Below are 7,500 nucleotides of genomic sequence, written 5' to 3'. Positions count from 1 at the left end.
TAACTTGCGTTTCATGAAGAGTTATTTCCAATATGCGACATTCCCGCTGTCCCTATACATGAGCCGCGACCTGTACCACTTACGAGCGAGAGACGCGATCGCGTTGCTCACTGTACGGCGTCCGATACCGAGCCATCAGCATGTCGGTCCCCATGCGCGTTGCACTCGCACTCGCACTCGCAAAAACGTGGGGCAAATATATTACGCGGAAGAGTTATAACAGACCGAGCCCCACTGCATGGGGGGAGTCTTTGTCACTAATGTACACAGATAGAACATTGTGGACTGGAACCAGATTAACACGGCGCTGATTAGTAATCAATGCAGAGCCATCAAACTACAGAAAATATATACAACTGTCCGTATACATGCTGAAAGAGTCTGCCCACAATGGGAACCACACGTCAGCCAGACACTCTGATCACGCACCACTCTCTGCTTCTAACAGGCGCACATACAATATGTAAGCACCAGCATGGAACAACATCCAGTGCATCCTCTCCGCCACATTACACAATCCACACTATCACAACCAGACCAGGAGGTCCATGCGGAAAATAGAATATCCCACCCTTTCGACATCCACCATTGCGCAGATAAGGCACCAACACCCACACATGTCCTATACAACGGTGCACCCAACATCACAATAGTACCTCCTGTCACAGCGCACAAACAATGACATGAGTCAAAGACACAGGTCTGACACAAGCATAGAATTGGAGCGCCGCCTCTAATAAGCCAAAGGTGCATCCTGACGTGACAAATCTCATCATGTCACAAGCATTCACTTACTATAATCACTATCAACGAACCTGCCGCCCCGCCCCCCCCCCCCCCCCCCACACCTTTCCTTACAACAACGTGTAACCTAACCTAACCCATGTTGTACCTTAACCTAACCCATGTTGTACCTTAACCTAACCCATGTTGTGCCTTAACCTAACCCATGTTGTGCCTTAACCTAACCCATGTTGTCCCCTAACCTAACCCAAGTTGTCCCCTAACCTAACCCATGTTGTCCCTTAACCTAACCCATGTTGTGCCTTAACCTAACCCATGTTGTGCCTTAACCTAACCCATGTTGTCCCCTAACCTAACCCATGTTGTCCCCTAACCTAACCCATGTTGTGCCTTAACCTAACCCATGTTGTCCCCTAACCTAACCCATGTTGTGCCTTAACCTAACCCATGTTGTCCCCTAACCTAACCCATGTTGTCCCCTAACCTAACCCATGTTGTGCCTTAACCTAACCCATGTTGTGCCTTAACCTAACCCATGTTGTCCCCTAACCTAACCCAAGTTGTCCCCTAACCTAACCCATGTTGTCCCCTAACCTAACCCATGTTGTGCCTTAACCTAACCCATGTTGTGCCTTAACCTAACCCATGTTGTGCCTTAACCTAACCCATGTTGTCCCCTAACCTAACCCATGTTGTCCCCTAACCTAACCCATGTTGTGCCTTAACCTAACCCATGTTGTCCCCTAACCTAACCCATGTTGTGCCTTAACCTAACCCATGTTGTCCCCTAACCTAACCCATGTTGTCCCCTAACCTAACCCATGTTGTCCCCTAACCTAACCCATGTTGTGCCTTAACCTAACCCATGTTGTGCCTTAACCTAACCCATGTTGTCCCCTAACCTAACCCATGTTGTCCCCTAACCTAACCCATGTTGTCCCCTAACCTAACCCATGTTGTCCCCTAACCTAACCCATGTTGTCCCCTAACCTAACCCATGTTGTCCCCTAACCTAACCCATGTTGTCCCCTAACCTAACCCATGTTGTCCCCTAACCTAACCCATGTTGTCCCCTAACCTAACCCATGTTGTCCCCTAACCTAACCCATGTTGTGCCCTAACCTAACCCATGTTGTGCCCTAACCTAACCCATGTTGTGCCCTAACCTAACCCATGTTGTGCCTTAACCTAACCCATGTTGTGCCTTAACCTAACCCATGTTGTCCCCTAACCTAACCCAAGTTGTCCCCTAACCTAACCCATGTTGTCCCCTAACCTAACCCATGTTGTGCCTTAACCTAACCCATGTTGTGCCTTAACCTAACCCATGTTGTGCCTTAACCTAACCCATGTTGTCCCCTAACCTAACCCATGTTGTCCCCTAACCTAACCCATGTTGTGCCTTAACCTAACCCATGTTGTCCCCTAACCTAACCCATGTTGTGCCTTAACCTAACCCATGTTGTCCCCTAACCTAACCCATGTTGTCCCCTAACCTAACCCATGTTGTCCCCTAACCTAACCCATGTTGTGCCTTAACCTAACCCATGTTGTGCCTTAACCTAACCCATGTTGTGCCGTAACCTAACCCATGTTGTGCCTTAACCTAACCCATGTTGTGCCTTAACCTAACCCATGTTGTGCCTTAACCTAACCCATGTTGTGCCTTAACCTAACCCATGTTGTGCCTTAACCTAACCCACGTTGTCCCCTAACGTAACCCACGTTGTCCCCTAACGTAACCCACGTTGTCCCCTAACGTAACCCACGTTGTCCCCTAACGTAACCCACGTTGTCCCCTAACGTAACCCACGTTGTCCCCTAACGTAACCCACGTTGTCCCCTAACGTAACCCACGTTGTCGCCTATCGTAACCCACGTTGTCGCCTAAACCTGCTCTGTAATTGTTATACGACTCGTTCAATTAGTGTAGTGTTGCCCACCCGCAACCCTCGCAATATAGTTCGCTACTCGCACTGCCCGCTCCCCTGTGTATCGCTTCATGTTAAACACCTTGCAAGTCTTGCTGACTTTCCACATGCTCCTGCTGTACACTGTAATGTGGATGGCAGCAGGGCGTACATGCCGCCCCCCCCCCCCCCCCACCTCTCCCCACGTCCCCACCTTGCCCCCTGCCTTCGCAAGGTGGTTGGTGACAAGTTTGCATGTTCAATGCCCTTCGCATGCGACGTACGCAGGCTACGTTGTGGTGCGGCCTGTGTCAACTGTCCGCTGATGTCGTACGCGTGAACCACAATCTGTACTGCACATTCGTCCTTATGTACTGAATGATACATCGTGGCACATGTGTGACCGTACAACGACTGCGCCCAAAAACGGCGGACCATACAGTGCAAATATTGTGCACGCAGCTACGTGTCGTCTCCCTATGAGAGCTGGATTGCAGTGTGGTACGCCATAGAGACGTGTGGGAGGAACGGACGCCGTGGATGGCGATCAGCATGAGCTGTCTGTTGATGTATTCGGACCTAGTCGTCTCTCCTCACACACCGTGATGGCATGGTGCAGCGCGTTCCATATCTGCGACATGCTACAGAAGCCGGTTGACAGTCGTTCGAGCAATGGACATCGCATACGTACGGGGGCCACCTTCCACGTATTGTCTAGGCGTGCACATTTTGTTGCGTGTATGTGGGCAGACGTAGTGTGGCGTGACACCTGACACAGGCATGCAATAATGGTTGAAGTTGCAAATGGCGATGGACGCCTACGTTTTCTGGTGAAGTTACGCAAATGAAGAAATGGTAACCCGTTGTGGTGCGGTTGTTCTCGCTAGGGGTGAATCGGTGATGGCGACGATAGGTTGAGGTACTAACCGGTTGTTCCAGCGATACCCACCATGCCGACGAAACTGAACGGCATCTGGGTGTGAAGCGATACGCGGCGGTGGCTGGGTGGGACCGTCCCCGGCCGGTGAGGGGGCGCCTCCCGGCGTGCTGGCCGCGCGGTGCGTGGGCGCACGCGCTACAGCCGGCTGGTGGGGGCGGCCAGTGGCAGGCGCGCCGGCCGACGGACGCGGCAGGCGTCGCAGCTGCGCGCCGGCGCACCCTGCGCGCGGCGCCGTGCGGCCAAAGTAGGTCCTCGCGGGCCCGGTGCGAAGCGCGGTGGACATCTGCAGTGTGCTGGTCCGATTGAGGACTGTGTGCGTTGAGGATGCGCCGCCGCCCGGCGCTCGGCGCCGCGACGCCGTCTGCTGCTCGGTCGCCCCAGCGGTTCTCGCTGGTGGTTTGTATCGCAGCTGTGCGGATGTGTTGGCGTGTGCGCTGTGCTGGGAGAGTTCGCTTCGGCACCCAAGTGGGGCTTTTGTCCTTCTGTGGCGCTGGCGTTGGAGCTGCCGGTCACCGTAGGTGGCGCGTGTTGTCTCCCGCCGGCAATGCCACGACAGCACGCTCCCGGGCCTCTGTCGGCAGCGGCAAGCTCAGTTGGGAGCACGGGTGGTCGCACCGAAAGCGTCTACTCGCCTAACTCCGGGCGATTGCGCCTCTCTCGAACCCGACCAAGTACTTGGGACGGCGCTGCGCGCCGCCGGGACCTGAGAGGGTTTCGAGGTGTATTGTGCAGGGGAGCTCAGCCTCCTCCTGTTTGCAGAATGATTGAGCGGACGCTTGCGTGTTCGCGCGGGCCCCCGGGACACACTCCCGGGCGGCCGGCTGCTCAGCTCTAGTTGACGCAGCTCCCTGGTTGATCCTGCCAGTAGTCATATGCTTGTCTCAAAGATTAAGCCATGCATGTCTCAGTACAAGCCGCATTAAGGTGAAACCGCGAATGGCTCATTAAATCAGTTATGGTTCCTTAGATCGTACCCACGTTACTTGGATAACTGTGGTAATTCTAGAGCTAATACATGCAAACAGAGTCCCGACCAGAGATGGAAGGGACGCTTTTATTAGATCAAAACCAATCGGTCGGCTCGTCCGGTCCGTTTGCCTTGGTGACTCTGAATAACTTTGGGCTGATCGCACGGTCCTCGTACCGGCGACGCATCTTTCAAATGTCTGCCTTATCAACTGTCGATGGTAGGTTCTGCGCCTACCATGGTTGTAACGGGTAACGGGGAATCAGGGTTCGATTCCGGAGAGGGAGCCTGAGAAACGGCTACCACATCCAAGGAAGGCAGCAGGCGCGCAAATTACCCACTCCCGGCACGGGGAGGTAGTGACGAAAAATAACGATACGGGACTCATCCGAGGCCCCGTAATCGGAATGAGTACACTTTAAATCCTTTAACGAGTATCTATTGGAGGGCAAGTCTGGTGCCAGCAGCCGCGGTAATTCCAGCTCCAATAGCGTATATTAAAGTTGTTGCGGTTAAAAAGCTCGTAGTTGGATTTGTGTCCCACGCTGTTGGTTCACCGCCCGTCGGTGTTTAACTGGCATGTATCGTGGGACGTCCTGCCGGTGGGGCGAGCCGAAGGCGTGCGACCGCCCCGTGCGTGCTCGTGCGTCCCGAGGCGGACCCCGTTGAAATCCTACCAGGGTGCTCTTTATTGAGTGTCTCGGTGGGCCGGCACGTTTACTTTGAACAAATTAGAGTGCTTAAAGCAGGCAAGCCCGCCTGAATACTGTGTGCATGGAATAATGGAATAGGACCTCGGTTCTATTTTGTTGGTTTTCGGAACCCGAGGTAATGATTAATAGGGACAGGCGGGGGCATTCGTATTGCGACGTTAGAGGTGAAATTCTTGGATCGTCGCAAGACGAACAGAAGCGAAAGCATTTGCCAAGTATGTTTTCATTAATCAAGAACGAAAGTTAGAGGTTCGAAGGCGATCAGATACCGCCCTAGTTCTAACCATAAACGATGCCAGCCAGCGATCCGCCGCAGTTCCTCCGATGACTCGGCGGGCAGCCTCCGGGAAACCAAAGCTTTTGGGTTCCGGGGGAAGTATGGTTGCAAAGCTGAAACTTAAAGGAATTGACGGAAGGGCACCACCAGGAGTGGAGCCTGCGGCTTAATTTGACTCAACACGGGAAACCTCACCAGGCCCGGACACCGGAAGGATTGACAGATTGATAGCTCTTTCTTGATTCGGTGGGTGGTGGTGCATGGCCGTTCTTAGTTGGTGGAGCGATTTGTCTGGTTAATTCCGATAACGAACGAGACTCTAGCCTGCTAACTAGTCGCGTGACATCCTTCGTGCTGTCAGCGATTACTTTTCTTCTTAGAGGGACAGGCGGCTTCTAGCCGCACGAGATTGAGCAATAACAGGTCTGTGATGCCCTTAGATGTTCTGGGCCGCACGCGCGCTACACTGAAGGAATCAGCGTGTCTTCCTAGGCCGAAAGGTCGGGGTAACCCGCTGAACCTCCTTCGTGCTAGGGATTGGGGCTTGCAATTGTTCCCCATGAACGAGGAATTCCCAGTAAGCGCGAGTCATAAGCTCGCGTTGATTACGTCCCTGCCCTTTGTACACACCGCCCGTCGCTACTACCGATTGAATGATTTAGTGAGGTCTTCGGACTGGTACGCGGCATTGACTCTGTCGTTGCCGATGCTACCGGAAAGATGACCAAACTTGATCATTTAGAGGAAGTAAAAGTCGTAACAAGGTTTCCGTAGGTGAACCTGCGGAAGGATCATTACCGACTAGACTGCATGTCTTTCGATGTGCGTGTCGTGTCGCGCAACACGCTACCTGTACGGCTCGCAGTAGCCGTGCGCCGCGTGCGGAACCACGCGTGCCTCTCAAAACTAGCGGCAATGTTGTGTGGTACGAGCGCTGAAGCGCTGGAGCGGCTGGCCTGCGGCACCTGGCGCCTGGCGCCGGTTTTGAATGACTTTCGCCCGAGTGCCTGTCCGCTCCGGTGTGGAGCCGTACGACGCCCGTCGGCCGTGAGGCCGTTGGACACAGAACGCTGGAACAGGGGCCGCCACACGCCTCACTCCCGCCTATGCGACCGTCTCGAAAGAGACGGCGGAAACTTGAGAAAAGATCACCCAGGACGGTGGATCACTCGGCTCGTGGGTCGATGAAGAACGCAGCAAATTGCGCGTCGACATGTGAACTGCAGGACACATGAACATCGACGTTTCGAACGCACATTGCGGTCCATGGATTCCGTTCCCGGGCCACGTCTGGCTGAGGGTCGGCTACGTATACTGAAGCGCGCGGCGTTTGCCCCGCTTCGCAGACCTGGGAGTGTCGCGGCCGCCTGTGGGGCCGGCCGCGTCTCCTCAAACGTGCGATGCGCGCCCGTCGCCTGGCGGTTCGCATACCGGTACTTTCTCGGTAGCGTGCACAGCCGGCTGGCGGTGTGGCGTGCGACACCTCGTACAACGACCTCAGAGCAGGCGAGACTACCCGCTGAATTTAAGCATATTACTAAGCGGAGGAAAAGAAACTAACAAGGATTCCCCCAGTAGCGGCGAGCGAACAGGGAAGAGTCCAGCACCGAACCCCGCAGGCTGCCGCCTGTCGTGGCATGTGGTGTTTGGGAGGGTCCACTACCCCGACGCCTCGCGCCGAGCCCAAGTCCAACTTGAATGAGGCCACGGCCCGTAGAGGGTGCCAGGCCCGTAGCGGCCGGTGCGAGCGTCGGCGGGACCTCTCCTTCGAGTCGGGTTGCTTGAGAGTGCAGCTCCAAGTGGGTGGTAAACTCCATCTGAGACTAAATATGACCACGAGACCGATAGCGAACAAGTACCGTGAGGGAAAGTTGAAAAGAACTTTGAAGAGAGAGTTCAAAAGTACGTGAAACCGTTCTGGGGTAAACGTGAGAAGTCCGAAAGGTCGA

General features: G+C 54.4%; 2 non-coding genes and 1 pseudogene across 2 annotated transcripts; all 3 read left to right on the top strand.

The window, feature by feature from the left end:
• The first annotated feature begins 4,439 nt into the window (after positions 1 to 4,439).
• LOC124772161 lies at positions 4,440 to 6,348 on the top strand. The gene has a single exon (XR_007013831.1). It is a non-coding gene; the product is annotated as a small subunit ribosomal RNA (ribosomal RNA).
• Positions 6,349 to 6,700: 352 nt separating this feature from the next.
• On the top strand, positions 6,701 to 6,855 carry LOC124771374. The gene has a single exon (XR_007013388.1). It is a non-coding gene; the product is annotated as a 5.8S ribosomal RNA (ribosomal RNA).
• Positions 6,856 to 7,043: 188 nt separating this feature from the next.
• The window catches only part of LOC124771496, a 4,222-nt pseudogene continuing 3,765 nt past the window's right edge, over positions 7,044 to 7,500 (top strand).

The sequence above is a fragment of the Schistocerca piceifrons genome, unplaced genomic scaffold (genome assembly GCF_021461385.2).
Source record: "Schistocerca piceifrons isolate TAMUIC-IGC-003096 unplaced genomic scaffold, iqSchPice1.1 HiC_scaffold_936, whole genome shotgun sequence".
In the NCBI taxonomy this organism is placed as follows: domain Eukaryota; kingdom Metazoa; phylum Arthropoda; class Insecta; order Orthoptera; family Acrididae; genus Schistocerca; species Schistocerca piceifrons.
The sequence above is the reverse complement of the archived record's forward strand: the minus strand, read 5'-3'. Positions and strand labels throughout refer to the sequence as shown.